The following is a 20,672-nucleotide window of genomic DNA, read 5'->3' as shown; positions in this document are numbered from 1 at the left end:
CTTAGGAAACATTTTAAAAAACTTAAATCACAGGTTTTCTTGCCCCCAAAAACCTCCAATGATCACACCTCAATTTTCCGGTATATTGCTAAAGAAAAATTGCATTTAAAAAGAAAAAAATCATTTCAATAAAAAAGTTACATGTGGCTTTTAGCGGGGAGACAGGGTCTAATAATTATATTTCAAATATTTTATTTACATTTTTCAGAAGATTTTCTGTTACCTTAGGGATTCATTTACACAGCAGAAACACAGATCTAGTGTTCCCGTGGTATTTCAAAACCAAGATGGTGGAAATACCACAGATGGCCAGTTCTCATTTTAAAAGCAAAATCCCTAAATCAATTAGCATTTCAAGGCCTGTGGAATTAAAAGGCAAAGAAAAACAGTAAACACTAATAGAAATACCAGCCATATTTAGCTTTAGATGAATACTATTACTTTTATTAATACATATTGATGTAAAAACATAGCTGCACATAGAACTCCACAAGAAAAAGAAATCCCTACTCCTGCCCCTTGGAACTTAAAATGGAATGATTTGATCCTGAACTCCCTCAACTTCCATTAACATCAGTAGGAGCTAAGGGCTGATGGCTCTCATAAACTGATTTGCTTGGCACCTGCCAGGATCAGGCCATAAGTCAGAGAAAGAACACAACAAAAAATGACAAAATCCCCTAATGGGCAGGAGTAGATATGGTATAAAGGGAAGGCATCTGTGAACCCATGGGAAGGTAGAAATGCTTTGGAGGGAGGAGACGTTCCCATAGTGAGTGGATTGATGAGCTGATTAGTTAAATTTGTTTCTTGTTGGTTATTTGGAGGGCTGGATGAAAGGGAGAGTATTTTATGTTTATTTTTATTCAATTAATATTTAGATTATCATTTTAAATTATATTTGGTGGATTTTCATTGGAATATTTGAAAGAAGAAATATTTTCAGATTAATTCAGGTTCTTGTGCATTCTGAATGTACAGCCCAAGAAGTTTTTCCAGAGTTTGCCAACACCAGTCAACCTTAAACACTATTACCCACGACAGACAATGGAAAGGGGGGCAGGGAGGGGTATAGTTATTGACCTCAACACAAACAATCTTCAGGCAGCAGCTCCAAAGTTGGAATCTTTGGACTTTCACTGGCACTGCTCACTGGAGTCCTAAACAAACAGTCTGCACACTGCAGACTGGACTCTGTGTGCTGAAGAACCCCTTATGAAAATACTGCTTCTAAAATGACCTATATTACATAGTAAGGTTCAGCGAATGTTTTCCTTTAATTTTAACTGTGTGTTGGTGCCACCTACCGGACTATGTTGGTACTAATGTCGGCATACATTCCCAGCTATACCTGTCTCAATTTTGTTGGCTATTTGAAGAATCAGAAAGGGACCCTTTCCTGGCAGAGGTGCAGCTTCAAAATTATTTGAAGGAGGAGCTTTGGGGAGACCAGAAGTGAAAATACAAGATTCCTCAAACCTGTCTGAAGTGGATATCAGTGGTATAGTTAAAACTTCAAGGGAATATGTCCCCTCCTAGCCCCCTCCCATCCTTCCAGTGGTTGCTTCTTAGGAAAAGGAATAGAAGTAAAGAAAAGTAGGGAAAGTTTCAGAATATTAAAATAATTACTGAAGACTATTTCTCTACTCCAAAAATGAGCAAAATTGGCAGGACTCCAAACTACCCATTGACTGAAAAACCATTTTTTAAACATGATTAATACCATCAAGTGGTATCACTATCATTCTGACATCTGATAAGTAGCACTGACTTTATATCATACAGATAGTAATATGTGACTACATCTTTGCAACAGCTTTTTGAGAACATCTGATAATCATAGATATAAGAATTTACCCAGAGAAAATGAGTTAATTTTCCTATTTTAGAGATGAGGATCTGAGGCACAGAGAGATTAAACAATCTGGCTAAAATCACGCAAACTCAGTAAGAGCTGGGTAATCAATCTTGGGTCTCCTAGTCTAGTGCCTCTATCATAAAAACAGTATCATGAAAGAGATTAGCAGCCATGTTGTTATACCTCACCTGCTAGGCCAACGAATTTAAGCAGCACAAATAATGGCAACTCAGAGGTCTCAACTTTATGTTTCCTTGGCGTAAGTAACTAGATAACTCAGCAAAAGGGCAACAGGGTACAGAGTCTATCATTTCTTGGTCAATCCAGTCCAGGTTAGAAGTAACTGAAATTGTTACCATGTAAAGGTTGTTTGAGCAATGAACCACAACAGGGATTGGAAGTCTACTCCCAATTTTGAATAGATCCACTATGTCACTTTAGGCAACTCACAATATGTTTGCCTCTGCTCCCTCATCTATAAAAACATACCATTGATAAAAGCACGATTAAGTGCTTTGAGGTCCTTGGATAAAAGAGTTCTGAGAAATGAGTGTATGGTCTTAATGTAACTTCTAGTACACAGGTATTCTCATCACAATTAGCACCTTTGTTGGCAGTCTCAACAAAACGACCAAGAAGACTGACTGAGCATAGGAAATGAACTCACCCCTAGAAACTGTCCATCTCAATAAGGGTTGAAGAGAAGGTAGAAGTTTGCATTGCTGATGTACGTACCTATATGTGGATAAACATAGAATACCAGCCTCTAGTGCTTTTGATCTGGTACTATTTATTAGCCCTAAAGTCACTTTTTTTTTCTTAAGGAATTAGTGCCTCTAACCAAAATAAACTGAAAAGTGGCACAAAAAAACCACCCATCTCATATGCAGACTGGGAAAGCATGAGGATGTGTGAGTTATGGAGATCCAGATGCTTTCATTCACATTGAATTTTGAGTAAACAGTAAATTGAGCTGAGGATTAATTAATTATTTTCAGCTGAAGGAAGTGGAAAATTTTGCAGAAATAAATCGGATAAATGAGGTAGCTGAAATGCAATTTAAAAAAAAAATCACACACACGCCCGCAAGCTCCAAGAAAAGCTGGAGAGCCTTAGGTTCCTTACTTTATTTTCCTCTTGCTTTTCAAGTGCAAATATTTTAGTATGAATTTTACTGCCCAGGAAAAAAATGTTATTTCATGAAGATTATATTGGAGATGCATCTCCTTCCTCTAATCGCATGTTATTTCCTTAGAAAAAAGATCCAGCTGTTCTTTTCATTCAAAAAGGAGTAAATCCATATACTAATTACAGCTAAGACAAAACTACAAAAGTTACTTCATTAAGCTATCTTCAAATCACCAGGGCATGATGAATTGCATCCTAGAATACTCAAGGAGCTGACTGATGGGATATCTGAGCCATTAGCAATTAGCTTTGAAAAGTCATGGAAGATGGGAGACATTCTAGAAGACTGGAAAAGGACAAATATAGTGCTCATCTATAAAAAGGGAAATAAGGACAACCCAGGAAATTACACACTAGTCAGCTTAACTTCTGTACCCGTAAAAATAATGGAGCAAATAATTAAGCAATCAATTTGCAAACACCTAGAAGATAATAAGGTGATAAATAACAGTCAGCATGGATTTGTCAAGAACAAATCATGTCAAACCAATCTGATAGCTTTCTTTGACAGGGTAACAAGCCTTGTGGATGGGGGGAAGCGGTAGATGTGATATATCTTGACTTAGTAAGGCTTTTGATTCTGTCTCGCATGACCTTCTCATAAACAAACTAGGGAAATACAACCTAGAGGGAGCAAAGAGTCCTGTGGCACCTTATAGACTCACAGACGTATTGGAGCATGAGCTTTTGTGGTTGAATACCCACTTCGTCGGATGCATGTAGTGGAAATTTTTTACGTGCATCCAACGAAGTGGGTATTCACCCATGAAAGCTCATGCTCCAATACGTCTGTTAGTCACCACTATTTATTTAAAACTTTTTCTGTGAGTGTAATAACACACTTTAAAAGTGCTGATTTGTCAGAACCTGAAGAACGAAGGTGTCTATTTTTCCATAGATCAGATACAGCACAGGCAGCAGCAGTGAACACCCCTTCACATTATTCCACTAATATACCTCATCCCTGGCCTAGAGGGATGAGGATGAGAAGATGAGAAGTTAGTTCGGTCTCCATGGTCCATTCAGTCCCAGACTTCTCTGCTAAAACTGCTATCAAGTGTTAATTGAATAGAGAAGGATGTTCAGGATAGCAGCTATCCACGTCTAACTGGATCAACAAACCCATTGCACAAAAGTCACCTGACAACTATTAGGTGTTAACATCTTTCAGTTACTGCTGACTAGGGTGGAATTTGAACTGGTAAATTAGACATGAAAGGCCACTGGTAACTAATAGAGCTGGTCAGGGAATGTGTTTTTTTCCCCACAGAAAAGCAAATATTGGAGATAGACTGGCTGAGGAACCCAACCTACAGAGAAGAATAAGACCTGAGGCACCTGAACTACAACTCCCATGAGTCATTGCAGCAGCATTTCAAAATGGTTTTTTTTTTCCCCCTCATTTGGGCTGAAAGCAGATACTTGGAAAGTTTTGTTTAATCAAAAACCTACTATTCCTTTGAAAAAAAAGTTCTGATGAAAAATTTTCAGCCAGCTCCAGGAATTAATACACTGTAGACTATTTTTTCCAGTTTTAATTTTCTATTATATGTATTGTGAATCTACTGTTCTCTCAATGAGTATATCAACACAAAGGTCGCATCTGAACTTCCCTAAGCTCAGAGGCATTTTGGTCTAGGCCAGACTTTGTTTAATAATGAGTGAAGTTATGTGCACTTAACAAGAAGAGAACATATCCCCTAGCTTGAATTAATATCTAATATGCATCCTATTTACTAGGGTTTATATGAAACTAGACAAAACTATTTCAAAATATAACTATGCAAATGATTCATTCCGACTGAGCTGTGGGAGGTTAGAATGAAAATCCTGTGCTCACAGTGAGCTCAGCTCACCAGCAGGAGAAAAAAAAATCACTGTTTAAGGGAGGGCCCCACAGCTTTATACCTGCAGTTCAGTTTCTGCAATCCATCATTTACATTACCTTGGGAAATGGAGGATTAGGAAAATCTTGGGGCAAATTTACAATGAACTGTGAATGCTTCCTGTCCTGTCCTCCCTGCCTCAGCTACAGCTGGAATCTAATAACTCAAAATCAGTTATTTCCTGGCAAAATAATATATTTCTACTTACAATTATTCTTTCTGGAGAACTGAAATGGTACTATGGAAAGTGTTGGATGATGAGTCTCGTAGGTTGTAAAATCTAAGTTCATTCTGATCCTACATTTAAAACCAATATTTACCTTGCCTCTGAGGAATTTTAATCATTTCCTTTCCTGCAGCAATGATTCTTTAGAGAGAGTTCTGGACCTGGAATGGAAGAGGGAAAAAATTCAAGGAAAGATAGAGAATTCTACATAACTAAGGTCTTTGTACAGTACTACAACAGGTGTCTGAAGAAATATTCCTGCAAATACACTGCAAATATCTAAAGAAGTCAATTAGGAGCCACATCCTAACGTGGCAGCTAGTTAGGTTTAAGAGAGCTTACAGCCTCTCACTTCATGATTCCACAAATAGGACTATCTAATGACTTAAGGGGAGGGCAGATCATTTTTTATAGCCACATGGCATCTCAGTGCTTTCCCCGTTGTGTACCTGTACTGGTACTGTCAGGGGCACTCTATGTTTTTTGCCGCCTCAAGCATGGCAGTCAGGTAGCCTTCGGCAGCATTTCTGCGGGAGGTCCACCAGTCACGCAGATTCAGTGGCAGTTCTGCAGGTGATCTGCCGGTCCCACACCTTTGGTGTACCCACCGCTGAATTGCTGCCAAAGCTGCAGTACCAGCGGACCTCCTGCAGAAATACCGCTGAAGGCTGCCTTGCTTCCACCCTCATGGTGACCAGCATGCCGCCCCCCCGACTCCTGGCTTGCCACCCCAGGCATGTGTTTGCTGCGCTGGTGCCTGGAGCTGCCCCTGGGTACTATGGTGCACGTGAGGCTAATTTCCCAACCTGGAACATTCCATACCTTTTTCAAAAGCAGAATAAGACAGAATGCATCAAATTTTTCAGTACCGTTGTAGTTTACCAGGTAGCAAGCATCAGCCGTCACATTTATTCATCAGTCCTGAAATTACTTTAGTTGGATATCAGCTTATGGGTGAAGGGCTACAAACATTGCCATGGACAATCAAATCTATCATCACTGTTTCTGTCTAACATATTCAAAATATAAAGTGGGGAGTGGAGAACTTGTTTTGTCAAGTTTAGGACCCTCTTAATAATAGAGTTCTATACTTAGAACTTGAAGTTAGGAAGAAAAAAATCATTTGAGGTTTCAGTTCTACTCAGCTCATTCCATTCAGGATTTCAAGCGCAAATGGGTCTCTCTACTTCATGTCCCTGGTTAGTTCTACAAGTAAGGCAAAAATAACTTTCAGGCAAGAATCACTATTGTTTGCATAACACAAGATTCCATTTAGCTACAAATACATGGATGAGGAAGCAATTATATTTTCCCTGAAAAACTGTGGTTTAATTTAAGAGAAAAAGTGTCTGGCAAAACTCAAAAGTTTAACGGAATTTGAAACTAAAAACTGAAAAAAAAAAACCTAGAGGTTTTGCAAAGCCAAAACACTATAATGTTCTCTCATCCCTAGCAATTAATTATGCAACATTTAAAGACAAGTCTTGTGAGTAAAGCCTTTTGCAAAAGATTACATGCTATGGAAATATAAAATAATAGTAATACTTATCAACTACATAGTGTTTTATATATTCAAAGAGTTGTACAAACAAACCAAGAAATTCATATTTTTCTGAAAAATCAATTCTGATCAATACCAAGTGGAAATTAGTGAAGAGAAAAAAACAGAACCCTGGTTTCAAGCACTCAAGTTTTTCAAGTGTTAAAATCTGAATCTGGATTTGAATTTTCCAGTTGGCCCAAAACTTTATGAGATAAAATTCTGCAGAGTGAGCCCATATATAAGCATGTAAACAGTATCTGTGTGTATGTTCTGTTTGTGTACATTCAAGAAAGCTAGATATGCTAGTTGTTTTTCTTACATGTACGTTCAGTAGTTAGAAAAGTAGAAGTCAATATAAAGTACAGATGAAAACTACTGAACCAGCTCCAGCAAGAACTAACTCTTAGTGGTACAAAACAACATCTAGTTGTGCTCAGATCCCCTTACTCGGGGAGGGGGGAGGGAATCTATGTAGGAAACAAGATGTTCCATAAAGTTTCCCATTTCAGTTTGAGATCCCTGCTCCAGCACTTATTCTGGCCACTTCATATTTCTTTAGGCCTCATACAATAGTCACACTGAGAAAGGGATGACTGGAAATAACAGGAAACAGAAAGAAAAACAGACCCAGGGTAGGACCTGGGGAAAAACCTCTTTTATCACATCAGTAATCCAAAGATTCAGGTCAGGGGCCAAACCCCATGCCAGGTACAGACCATTGTCAGTTCAGAGAAGGACAATAAAACCCATCCCACTTGAGTTCTTCCCTAGGTTTTCCTTAGGGAGGTGTGAAGAATTTCTCCCATTCACCAGACTTTCAATTCCCCCCCCCAGCCCCCATACGAGTCCCCAGGATATGCTTTATCTTGGGGAAATCTGGCCAGGCTTTCCACTCACTAAGTGGATGAGCAACCTGTGGCCTAAGCATCACCTAGGGAAGCCCCACTGCTCCTCCTCTCTTCTGAGCAGGTTATAGCTCTCAGGCTTGTAGAATCCAGTTTTCTCCAGGCTTACAAAAAAATGATCCTTGACTTTAACAAGGCCCCCAACTTTCTAAAGGCTGCTTTCTCCCCTTTATCAGTATTTCCCCTCCTGATTATTCCATCCAGGTGAAGGAGTCTCCTTCTATCCATGACATTTCTAACAGGAGCCAAATGCATCCCATCTTTGCAAGCTTGGCCATTAACCCCTTTGAGTCCTAGCCCTGTGTGGGCTTTGGAGACTCCATTACAAAAATTAGTTTCTTAATTAAACAATATAAGGAACGACTGATCTAGATTGAGAACAGCTTAAAGGTGCTTAGAAAAATCACTGGGATTCACAAAGCCTGAGTTCAGTGCCTAGGTGCCGAATATTATGAATGGGGAGAGAGAAAAGTGCCTCAGAATGGGATTCACAAAAGCCAGTACAATAGGTGGCACCTCACCTAAACTAGCCAATGGGAGTTATGTGTGTGGTCCTACCCTTCTCTTGGAGACAGGTACCTAAGTCCAGGCTCCAGTAAGCACCTGTCTCCTCTTGGAATTTTCAGCCGCAAACCCTCTCTTGGTGTTAGGTGCCTATGCCATTTTTAGCAAGCAACTAATCCTTCTCTCTTGCCTGATGATTCTTTCATTATTTATCCACAGCAGAACAGCTTCAACATTGGGCCAGAAACAAAGAGACAGCAAGCATGAGAATAAATCCATAACTTGGTGATCAGAGCATTCACCTGGGAGGTGGGAGACCCAGAATCTAGTCCCCTAGCTCTCTGGGTGATGGGTGAAGCATCCCCTTGGGGAGGCTAGCCTCCTGCATCACCTCTTCCGGCCAAGGCCACACCATGGCCTGGGATCTGAGCTTGGTCAGGGCAACGGAGGGGGGAGAGAGCTCGGCCCCCACTGGGACCGTGGCAGAGCTCTCGACCCTGGCAGAAACTCCAAGCCCTGAGCCTGTCACCCATTCCTCTCCTTCCCCCACAGCCCCACCCCTTCCCCATTGCCCTGCCCCCAATCCCCCTTCCCCCACATACCCTGCCCCCTACTCGCTCCTTTCTGCTCCTCCCCCACTGCAGCTCCTAGTCCGGAAAAGCTCTGTGCCCATACTGAGGAGATGTACTGTAGTGGGGGGAGATTTTTCAAGAGGCCCTCAATTGGCGATGGCCCCTGGGCACAGGCCCTATGGGCCTTTGTGGTAATCCTCCTCTGCCCAGCTGCCCCCAGCAGTGTAAGGTTTGCCCCCAGCCTCCATTATGCTCTGCCCAGCCCTGGCTCCAAAGATTTTTTAAATTATTTAGCCACAGTGGAACAGCCTCAACAGGAGAGACTGAGGGAGCCCCCGACATCAATATATCCTACAGCCCAGTGTTTAGAGCACTCACCTGAGAGGTGATAGATCCCTGTTTAAATCTCCCCCTAACTCTGCTGGGCAAAAGAGGAGGAAGTTGAACCAGAAGTCTCCTACATCACAGGTGAGTAGCCCTACCACCAGAATAGAAGTTTGGAGGGAGTTCCTTCCACACTGGCATTTTGTGTAAGCTTCTATATAGGGGCCCAATCTGGCAGGCAAGCTCTAAGCCTGCTTAACAAATCAAACCCTGCAGGTGACTTAGGCCTATCTTCCCCTTGTTTATGCATCACTCAGTGTAGACTTCTGGGCTCATGCTGGAGCCCAGGCTATAGGACCTTGCAAGGTGGGAGTGTCCCAGAGCTCGAGCTGCAACACAAACCCAGAAGTCTACACTGCAATTAACAAGCCCCACAAGCCTAAGTCAGCTGGCACAGGCCAGTCACAAGTTTTTAACTGCAGTCTAGAAATACCCTAAGAAATGGGCTAAGTGATAGAATCTCAGAACACATCACCATAACTAAAGGCAGCAAGGTGAGAGATGCAGATGCAGCAGCAGCAAAGCACCTTGTCGTCCAACAAATCCTAGAGCTGTGAGTACTAATACCTGGGCTAGGTGATCGTGGCCCTGTAGGACCAGACTGGACCGGACCAAGGACAAAGTAGAGTGGCAGAAGCAGCGGTGACAGTGGTGAGCAGCAGTGGAGACATTGCTTGTCCAACCCTTCCCCTTCCAGGATGGAAGTTAACCCCCTGGAACACACCCCTGGACTCTGGCAAGCCAGGAGTGGGGTACAGCATAGGGAAAGAGAGAATGGTATGTTAAAAGGATATTTTCACAAGGTGGTAAACTGAGGCAAAGCTCTACTGCCCAAGATACTGTGGGGCAGGTGTTTTACTTATTGTTTGAATACTTGAGTCATTGTTGCAATGTTCTCCCAAATTACTGCTGTGTCCCATGTCCTCTTAATAAAAGTTGTATTTTGTTATACACTGACTCAATGCTTAGGAGTGAGAAAGTTTTGCCTCTCAGGTGTGCCCCAGGGTGATGGTTAGTTTTCCCAGATTTTGAGCAACTCTCCCCAATATGCCCCACAGCAAATGATGTCCCTGGAGAAGAGCCACAAGAACAACTAAAGCATTTGAAAACAAGCTTTAAGTTTATAGTGATACGCTAAATAGATTGAACTCCTTGAGTCTACCAAAGAGAAGGTTAAGGAGTGATTTGATCACAGTCCATAAGTACTACATGGGGAACAAATATTTGATCATAGGCTCTTCAGTCTAGCAGAGAAAGGTATAAAAATATTCAATGGCTGGAAGTGGAAGCTAGACAAATTTAGACTGGAATAACGCTTTAAAAACAACAACAACAACAACAACACCACACACACACACACACACACACCAGTGAGAGTAATTAACCACTGAAGCAATTTAATAAGGGTTGTGGCAGATTCTCCATCACTGGCAACTTTTAGGGAATTATTTTGGGGATGTCCTATAGCCTGTGTTATACAGGAAGTGACTACAGGATCATAGTAATCCCTTCTGGCCTTGGAGTCTATGAATCTATGATATCTGTAAAAGCAGCAAAGAATCCTGTGGCACCTTATAGACTAACAGACGTTTTGGAGCATGAGCTTTCGTGGGTGAATACCCACTTCCTCAGATGCATGTCTGATATCTGGTTACAGTTGCCAGGGCTGTCAGCCAAACCAATTGCTATAATTCAAAGAACCTATACAGCCTTCCCTTTGCTAATATCGTTTTACTTTCCTATTTGAAGATACTGCTTACAATGTAGGGAAAGGTTTACAGTCAAGAATTTGCAAGCCTGCAATTAATTTGCAATAGGAGCTCATCTAGTTTTCTAGTTACAAAAGCTCGTAAAATAAAACAATAGTTATTCAGAGCTGGTATTATTCCAGACAGGAGTGAAAAGTGAAGGCAACATTCTGTAGTTTTATAAAGATGTTTCTTGATCCTACCAACTACCTTCAGCTAAAAGGACAATTTCCAAATAAGCGCATATTACAGTTAAGTAAAAAAAATAAATAAAGATACTCCACATCTACATGGGACTCCCCTAAATTCTCTTTATTAAACCTTGGGATCTCAAGTAGATAAAGCTCTACCATACCAAATCCATAATTAAGGTTTCTGATCCTTCTCTATTTTGGGGGATTTATCTAGAGTAAATTATGGCTCCTTCTTTAGGAAAAACTTTAATTTTGCCAGTGCTTTTTAGAAAAGTTTGCCTTAAATTATATTTTAAAATGGCTCCTTCTTTTGTCCCTCCATGCTAAAGAGACGCTCCCATCAAGTACGGGAAATTTTGAACACCTGCTGGCCTCTTTGCAAACAATTCTCAATACTGCAAAAGTTGTAAATTTGGGATATTTCTGGTTAATCTTTTAGAAGAACTTATCCCTAAATTTATGCTGCACTCTTAAAAAAAAATGTTTTTATTGGTTTCAGGGGGGAAAAAAATCTACCCACAATACACAGGCAGACTCATTTGCAAGAAATGTGCAGAAAAAAAACAGGTAATCTAATTTTCAGATTTTAAAAGGGTTTATTTTGTGCAGAGTGGCTTCCTTGGTTCCAGATTATAAATTACTAAACTGATAGTGAATTCTAAAAAAAATAAGATACACTAACATGGATTTTTCACATTGCACAGTTAGCTATATGCAATGTATATACAACTCTAGGTTGCTGGTGGGAATCTATTCAATATCAGAACTACAAGATTTAGAGACACATTCCAAAAGACTTTTGTTCAATGAGGTGACAGCTTCAATTCAGTCTCTAGTGGCTAGATGGCTCCTCCTTTAAAAAAAGCCATGTTTCTAAGAATAATGAGTTGGGTGAAGTCTAGAAAGAGTGCCTGTGCTGCTTTGTATTCTTCATTGGAGAAAGGCCTTTCCAAATTAATATGTAAGGAACTGAGCAGATAAGTTTGATCTGACTTCCATAACTGAGAGCCCTCAAATGAAAATATCCTGTGTAGAATTTCTTCTGGTTTTTGTAATCTACAGCATCCTCATTGACCCTGAGTATCGCAGAGAGTCAAACTACTTGTCAGCCAATGCAGAGAGATCAAGGACTGAATTGGCATAAAGGTTCACTTAGAGTTTCCACTGGTACCATTGGGAAATGTGTTCTGAAATTGCCTGTACAGACTCAGCATCTGAGTGTATTTTGGTCACACCATCTGCTTACTCAGGCTGTGAACCCTTTTCCAAGATGTGTACTACAGAACATCTTGATTTTTCAGATCAGCACTGGAGCAAAAAAATTGCTGAGAAAATGTAATTTTGGAAGGCTGCCTAGACAAGTCAGACATGTTTTATCATTTTTTTAAAAAGCATACTCATTCATGAATGGGAAGCCCACCATCACACCTGTTGTTCTCTTTTCCAGTATTGAATATAGTTATTTGAATTATATTTAATGGAACATTTTCCAGATTAGAAATAGCATGCAAAAGTCTATACAGGCAATTTCAGAACACATTTCCCAATGGCAACAGTGCAAACTCTAGGTAGACAAGACTCAGGCATTATTACTACCACATTTGATACAACCCTGCTCAGAATAGATGGAGATAGAAATGTCAAGTCCTGTCTAGCGTCCATAAGATTCCAGGAATGTCACTCTGAAGCCTAGAATATCTGTTGAGTCAGTGGGAGGTGACGGAAACACCTACAAGCATGGCTGAGAGCTCTTTTCGTTGAGAATATCAGGTTCAATTTTCACCGGGATTTGCTGTTTTTTAACATCCAATTTTTAAGTTCAGTCATTTGACTGACTTACAAATTACACCCACGCAGTGTAGTTATAGTAAGGTATGTATCTATGCCATGCCAAAGGTCCTAGGACCACTGTGATATCAGAGGTAACTCAATCAACACCACTCTTACAGGACAGCTAACCTGCATGCAACAATTCCATTGCTTGTACAAGTGAGACTGCACAGATGGTGGATTATTTGGCCCAACTCTCAGTTCTTCAAAACCACCCACACAATACAACCAGCAATCACAACAAACAGAAGCACACAAAACCCCTCACTGCAGCACACACCTTTCATTCACAGCCTCCACAAAACAAAGTCTCCCAGCACAACACGAATATTTGCCCACCTTCACTCATCTTTACCACAGAGCCATAAACCTGAGTATCAAAGCCACAGGTCTTTGCTAGTATTACTGTAAGCTCTTTGGGGCAGGGACTATCTTTTTGTCCTGTGTTTGTAAGACACAGAGCACAATGGGGTCCTGGTCCATGACAGGGGCACTATGACTAATAATAGTAATAAATCACTTTCCACCTATGAAGCTGGACCCATTTGGTATTACAGATTCTAATATTGCCAGTGTTAAGGTGACTAGATGTCCCAATTTTATAGGGACAGTCCCAACTTTGGGGTCTTTTTCTTATATAGACTCCGATTACTCCCCACCCCCTGTCCCGATTTCTCACACTTGCTGTCTGGTCACCCTAGCCAGTGTAGATGCAGCCACAGACTGCAGGATATGGTGAAGGAATTGTGCACATTAATGGCTGGTCTACACCATACAGAGGAGTTTTGCCTTGAGAATCCTTCAGTATGAACTTTCCATTGTTCGGCACCATCCCATACAGTGGAAACACCAAATTTACCCTAATGCGTTGCACTTAAGGGCAATTCCTGGGAGCTACATAAAGTGAACAGTCTAGCAAAAGGTATTATTTGTTAGGGGGCTAGAGTTCTGTCTCATATGAAGCAGCGAGATGACACACCAGTGATCATAAACAATTTTATCCAAGAGTAAAATTCAAAATAAAATGCCTATCTGGTACATTTGGAAAAGAGTATCCAAATTATGCTGCATTATCTTGACACTTAGCAATTACGTAACTTTTTATTTTTAAAACATTTTAAAGCCATTGATGATGTGGACACAGTGGTGAAATGAGGACAGACATGCATGGAATTAAGTGGCAAGCTGCAACTTTTATTAAACTTTAAACACAGGGGAGGGGCTCTACCCACCCATCATCCATACTGTCCTATACCAGGCACTGAATTGGTTCCATTGGGGGTTACAGGGCTCCTTACCATATAACCCATAACTAGCACAAGAGTTACAGGGCTCCTTACCATATAACCCATAATAGCTTCTTACCATACAACCCTATCCTCAGCCTATCCCCCAGAATTCAACTCTCCTTGAGTCCTAGCACCTTCCTCCTTCTGAGGGAGTCAGAGGATGCAGAAGGGTGGGGAGCTCATACCACGAGGGCCAAAAGGTCTGACGTCAGTGCATGAAGGCCACAAGGCCTGATATTTTGGTGATGGGTCTGGGAACTCTTCACTTTATTCTCTTAACAACACTAGAAACTGGCCAGAAGTTGCAACAAATAAACAACACCCCAGTATCTCAGTCAGGTACTAAATGTGTTCGTACTCAGCCCACTGTGGCTTGAAGGCTTTTTCAGGAAGGCAAAAATCTCCCTGGTCCTCTGCCAGTTGGCCCATGGGAGAAAACATTCCTTCCTGACTCCCTGAACAGGTGATCCACTAGACTTGCAGCATCTATTAGACTAGGTTCGCGTTCCTAGTTTGAGTGGGTGGGGTGGGCTGCTGAAGTGCAGCTGAAAGAGGCTCCACATGGCCGCCATGCTGGGGTAAATCCTGGGAGCTGGGGAATGCTGGCCCCTCTCCCCCAGCTGGCCAATGGGTGCCAGAAACTCCAAGAGGGAGAAGCTACCTACTCACCTTGGGCAAGAGTCTCCCTCCCTTGCTGCTAGGACTATCCCCTTTTCCTCGCTGGCCCCATCAAGTTTCCCCACCCCTTAATGTAGGTGGGTGGCATTTTACTAATCCTCATAGCACCGCTGTGAGATGTGGGCTCCATTCTGAAGATGGGAAATGGAGACAGAAACTAAGTAACTTACCCAGGGCCAGCCAGAGACAGGATGTCAAAATCAAAATTAGAAATCAGGAGTTCCTGTGATCAGACCAGTGAATTACTCCTCTGTGCACACATATCCATAATGCACACAGTGGAGGTATTGGAATATATTCCAGTGGAGATATTGCTCTCAGAGCAATGTGCATGCATGTATTTTGGGTTTTTTAACAATTTGATTTATAGCAATGGTGAAAGTTTCATGGAGACAAACTCACAGTTGAGTAAGTATGAAAGGTACAAGCCACTGGCTGGAAAGTCTTTTAGTGTTTAATAATCCCTGGCTTGAATGTACTTGGCTGAGGGTGCTGGTCATATCTGAAAACAGAAAAGTCTGACACAAGAATGTGCTCAGGAGACTATTCTGACTCTAAGCAGTTTAGACAAAGAAGCCACTGGTTAATACCAACCGAGCTAATGAGTAGCCAACGGGTAACACTAACTGAGCAGTTGAAGAGCCAGTGGGTGACATCAGTTAACACATTTGTACAGATTGTACCTACTGGACAGATTAATTTTGTAGAGTGCTGTGTTCACTTTTCTGGTAATCAACAGCAACCGTGCAGAACTTGTTAAAAATCAGAGCACATATCATACTGCTCTGATTTCTAATCCAAAAGGTGAACTACCACCGATATGATGCAAGCCACCTAGTGCTAAGGCTCAGTTCTTAACCCAGCTAATTAGATGATCTCCTGCTCTGCTGCACTGCTTAGTAGCATGGGCCTGTCTCCACGTCTCATTGAGTTGGCTACAATCTTACCTTTTAGCTTGTTATTTTGGCTTTAACTGCAGTTTACTGATCTGATACATCTTTGAGGTTGAATTCAAGATTAAAATAATCTATGAGCATTTTAATTATCCTTGGCCACCCACATGCAGTTAGCTCTGAATAACTCTATACATATGCTATAATGCAATATAAATATCCTCATTCTTCATGCATTTCAGTTTTTCCAGATTATAACCTTTAAAACACACACACACACACACATGTAGAGCTGGGACCAGGGAAGTCATTTTTCACAAGAAACATTCATTTCATTTCCTATACAGTAGGAATCACTACTGAGCAAGCATTCCTCCATCATTATTTTTCCTCTTAATACAGCTGCTGGATTTAAAACAAAAATGCAACTTCTCTAGCCACAAAAATCCAACAAAAAGCAATTGAATCCTCAAGAGTATTTTGTTACATTGACTTAAAATTCAGTATTAACAGTAAAGCAGTGTGAAAAATCAGATCTGGCAAATCAGCAAACAAGGCATCCAATGTAAATTTGAGACCTCAAATCCCATGTCTAATGTACTGCACACATTATCGGCGATTGTCAGTTGCTGTGCCACTTACCTGTTAGAAATTCCCAGTAGTAAGGGTAGATGATTCATACATCGTTGGATGGTTCTGGTATTCTGAAACCGTGAAAGAAGAGGCATTGTCAGAGAATCTGGCTGGTCAATGGAGACATACTGTAGGTTATAGAGAAGAACAGAAGCTATTCCACAATAGACACTCATAGTTCCTCAATGTTATGGCCCACAACAACTTTTATCACAAGATGTGAACACAATAATTTCTTATAATGTTTCCACTTAAATGAGCAGAAAATTTTACCACATTTGAAGCTATTGCCTTCAATGAAATAATGGATTACTATGAAAGGGATTGTTCTAAAAATGAAATTATTGGCCTGCCACATTTCGTGTACTTGTTGAAATTGACCACTTCCCCCTCAAACCCAAAGTAGAAAAAAAGCATCTTCCATGGTGACTTTTAAAAACAAGTTTAAAGTTGATGCAGTGAGCTCATTGCATTTAGCTATTTGTTTTGGACACAACACAACATTTTTCTGAATCATGAAGATCTCATTTAAATTTTCTTTTTACCTTATGATCTATTATGTTGTATTTCATTATGCTGCAAACTTTAAAGAAAAACTGTTATACAGGGAATCTGATGCTTTCTATGTACAATATCTGATTTGAATGTATTGTGGTAAACAGAATGAGAGTGGCTAGACGTGTCTGAGCTCCATTAGATTTTTCATTCCAAAGTATTCAAAGTTGTTTTTTTAAAAACTGTTTGGCACATTTCAAAAAGTGCACAGTGGGACAAATTCATCATCCTGAGTACAGCTCCACTTATTTTAAAGACGTTATATCTAACATGGATTTGTACATCGGGAGGAAGAACATATTGACTCAAGCCCCTCCCAAAAGCCTGAAAATTTTCTTCTGTGTCCAATACCATCCCAAACAGTTGGACTACTTCCCCTACCAGCAAGTACAGACCAGAATAATTATAGAACTGCAGAACTGTTCTGGCTAGATTTCATGGACCTTTGGATCCCCATGTGCAAGGGAACCTCCACATGTGACTCTTCCTCTCCCCGTGCAGGGGAAAGGGAGCATTCAACTACTTCCACGGCAGAATTCCCGCCTTCATGTTGGAAAGGCATTCCTGTCAAGTCAGTGAACAACAAAGCTACAAGCTTAGGTGAAGAACCTTAGGGATATAACAGCAATCACAGTGGTGCTGTCTGCAAACCTTGGGGGATTATGGCAGCATATTTAAATCTAGTGCTACAGGGGATATTCCCATAGATTCAGTGTCAGTCTTTTCTTTAAAACTGACCAACTTCAAAGGCTATAAAATTGCTAATAGTTATACTAATCAGCAGCACTTTATGTGATGCTCAGATCAACACCAAAGGCTTTGAACACACAAACAAGTTCCCTAATCATATCCTACCATTGGTGACTAATTCACCTCTTCTGAATCCCAGAAAGTTCAGCACCGCAAAGCCTCTTAACCAATCCTTATTTTCCAATTCCATGCCTCCCGTAACGAACCTAGTTGCCCCACTGAACTGATCAAGGGAATATAGTATCACCTGTAAAAGCACACTATTTTCCAGAAAGTCCTCATTTTCTTATCCAACAGGCTATCTGAAATTGAAACCATCCCTTTATTTTCTGTTGTCAGCCTGTGGTTTTCAGAGAAAGGTAGAATATAGTGGGGAAAAATCACAGGTATGTAAAATTCTTATATGACTGCCTTGCAATGCTGTCGATTCATGCATTAAAAGCTCTACCTTCTCCAATATTTTTTTAATTTACAGTATTTTATAATCCAAAAAGAAAAGGTTTCATTCCCCTCCGAATGAACTCCATTAAACCACGTGCAACCCCATTAAAGTCAAATGGGTTGCAACAAATCTGGTCCTTCATTTATCAAACATTTTCTAATAAGGTTTCCCTGTAGATGTTTTATCACTTTCAAATGGCTGCAGTTAAGAATATGGCTAGAACCTGAGCAAATCAATCTTGGACCTCTTTCCCCTGACTGTGAATTTTACCAAATATATATAAAATAGAGATTACGAATACGGATACATTTAAAATGTGCAGCTCTGTACTGAAAAATAAGATACCTGATGAGAAAAACTCTGCTTTATTTCAAAACATGATTTTCTTTATTGTGACTGTAAAAGCTGTCCATGTTCATGTGTCCATTGTTGAGCTGCAATAAAAACAACAAAATTGAATATGAAATACCACATTGAAATTCATATAATAGAATTTGAAAACTGCCTATTAGGTCATCTAGTCCATCTCCTGCCAGTACAGGATTATAAAACAAACAAGAAAGAAAGAAAAAGAAACCAAGCCCGGAGAGTTTTTCAGTGCTTTTAGTAGAAAGTAAACTTTTTCACTGTAACCATGATGCATTTATAAGTATGTCAGTGTTCATTACTACATTTATTTTCAAAAAACATGAGTTACCCTCTGCCATCAATTTAAATAATTTCTTAAGTTGTAATATTGTTTACACTAGTTGACAATAAAGAGTTACATTTTTATTATGATCATGGTGCAAAATTGAAAACAAGCCCATAGTTCAGGGGAATTCAATAACACTGGGGGTGATAAAGGAAGAAAAGGCTTTTAACTCTTGGTAGCCTATTCATATCCCCTTCTCCCGCCAATAGTGACCAAATGTCATAATCATCTAATGACTCTTCAGTGCCTTCAGTTAAATGAGTTGTGGGTCTTAGGTAGGGTGACCAGATGTCCTGATTTTATAGTGACAGTCCCAGTTTTGGGGTCTTTTTCTTATATAGGCTCCTATTACCCCCCACCCCACCCCCACCCCCGTACCAATTTTTCACATATACTCTCTGGTCGCCCTAGTCTTAGGCTTGTTCCAATTGGAGATATGTCCATTCCAAAAAAACATTACCATGACTGCTACGGATTGTCATCCTTTTTGACAGTCTCAGAAGAGTTGCCAGGAACTGCATAGACCTGGAGACTAAACTGCAGTCTCATAACAGGAATCAGGAACATTGGTGAAAGTATGAAGAGAAGCTTGCATTGCCTCTGCTCTATGGATAAGCTGCTTGCAAAGCTGCTAGTTTGGCGGAAGTGTTCTGTAAACTTTTCTGTTCTCTATTTTTGGGGAGGGGACAGATTATGTAGTTGTATGATGATGAGGATGACACTTTTTCTATTCCATTAGTATTTCGGGAGGATATTAAACCGCAGCTACTAAAGTTAAACATTTTTAAATCAGCAAGTCCAGCTAACCTGGATCCAAGAGTTTTAAAAGAGTTGACCAAGGAGCTCTCTGGACCATTCATGTTGATTTTTCAATGTTTCAGAACATTGTTGAAGTTCCAGAAGAAAGCTAAAGTTGTGCTAATATTTTAAAAAGATAAACAGGATGATCTGGGTAATTACAGACATGTCAGTCTGACAGCAAACCAAGGCAAGATAACAGAACAGATAATATAGAACTCTATTAATAGAGAATTACAGGATGGTAATATAGTTAATGCCAACACAGTTACCCATTTAAAAAAAATAACATGTAGAGCTGGAACCAGGGAAGTCATTTTTCATAAGAAACATTTCTTTCATTTCATGTACAGTAGGAATCATTACTGAGCAGGCTTTTCTCCATCATTATTTTTCCTCTTAATACATCTGCTGGATTAAAAACAAAAATATAACTTCTCTAAGCATGACAATCCAACTCTACTGAAGTCAGTAGAGCTACATGATGATCTTGGACCATTGTTTTTATTCTATTTATACTGGCATTATTGCTGCTGCTCCTCTGTTACTATTATTTATTCCTTATATAGCCCAATAAATGTGCATGATGTTTTACAGACTAAGAAAGATGCAGTCTCTGGTCCCAAAGAATTTCTACTTTATGTTAAGACAACAATAGTGGGAAAATATGGCAGAACAGAAAAGGGTTGAAATAGGATGAGGATGTCATCATGCAGTCTCATGGGGAAGTTAGTAAATGTGTCTAAAAGGTAATAAGAAAGCTTTTGTTTCCTGGATTTTTTTCTACTACTGTTTATAAATTAATAATGTAGCCAGCTGTAGGGATGAACAGAAAAATATATTCATTGCACACAGTAGCATTAATGCAGCTTTAAAGGTGAGGAATCGAGCACTCAAAATCAATAAATGCAACAAGAAAGTTAAAAGCTCAACAATAAGTCTGTGCTTCTGTGCTTATGGTTTAACATATGATCCTTCTTTATGTTGTTATAAATTATTTCTCAATTAATACAATCTCTAATATACTGCAAAGTGCAATATCTTCTACAACCCCACATATAATCAGTTCCAGAATCTGTAAGCTTCAGTGAAATCTACAGAC

At 40.1% G+C, this 20,672-nt stretch overlaps 3 long non-coding RNA genes across 3 annotated transcripts in view; 2 read left to right on the top strand and 1 right to left on the bottom strand.

Moving 5' to 3' along the window:
• The window catches only part of LOC115650061, a 14,265-nt gene extending 9,360 nt beyond the window's left edge, over positions 1-4,905 (top strand). The window contains exon 2 of the long non-coding RNA XR_003999993.1: positions 4,317-4,905. This is a non-coding gene — a long non-coding RNA (uncharacterized LOC115650061). The remainder of the gene's footprint in view (positions 1-4,316) is intronic.
• LOC115650062 lies at positions 4,446-18,899 on the bottom strand. Its single transcript, XR_003999994.1, has 2 exons — positions 16,341-18,899; positions 4,446-5,319 (listed from the first exon to the last, which is right to left on the bottom strand). It is a non-coding gene; the product is annotated as an uncharacterized LOC115650062 (long non-coding RNA).
• On the top strand, positions 8,759-20,672 carry LOC115650060. Its single transcript, XR_003999992.1, has 3 exons — positions 8,759-9,150; positions 11,508-11,575; positions 20,168-20,672. It is a non-coding gene; the product is annotated as an uncharacterized LOC115650060 (long non-coding RNA).

This window comes from Gopherus evgoodei, chromosome 4 (genome assembly GCF_007399415.2).
Source record: "Gopherus evgoodei ecotype Sinaloan lineage chromosome 4, rGopEvg1_v1.p, whole genome shotgun sequence".
NCBI classification, from domain to species: domain Eukaryota; kingdom Metazoa; phylum Chordata; order Testudines; family Testudinidae; genus Gopherus; species Gopherus evgoodei.
The sequence above is the reverse complement of the archived record's forward strand: the minus strand, read 5'-3'. Positions and strand labels throughout refer to the sequence as shown.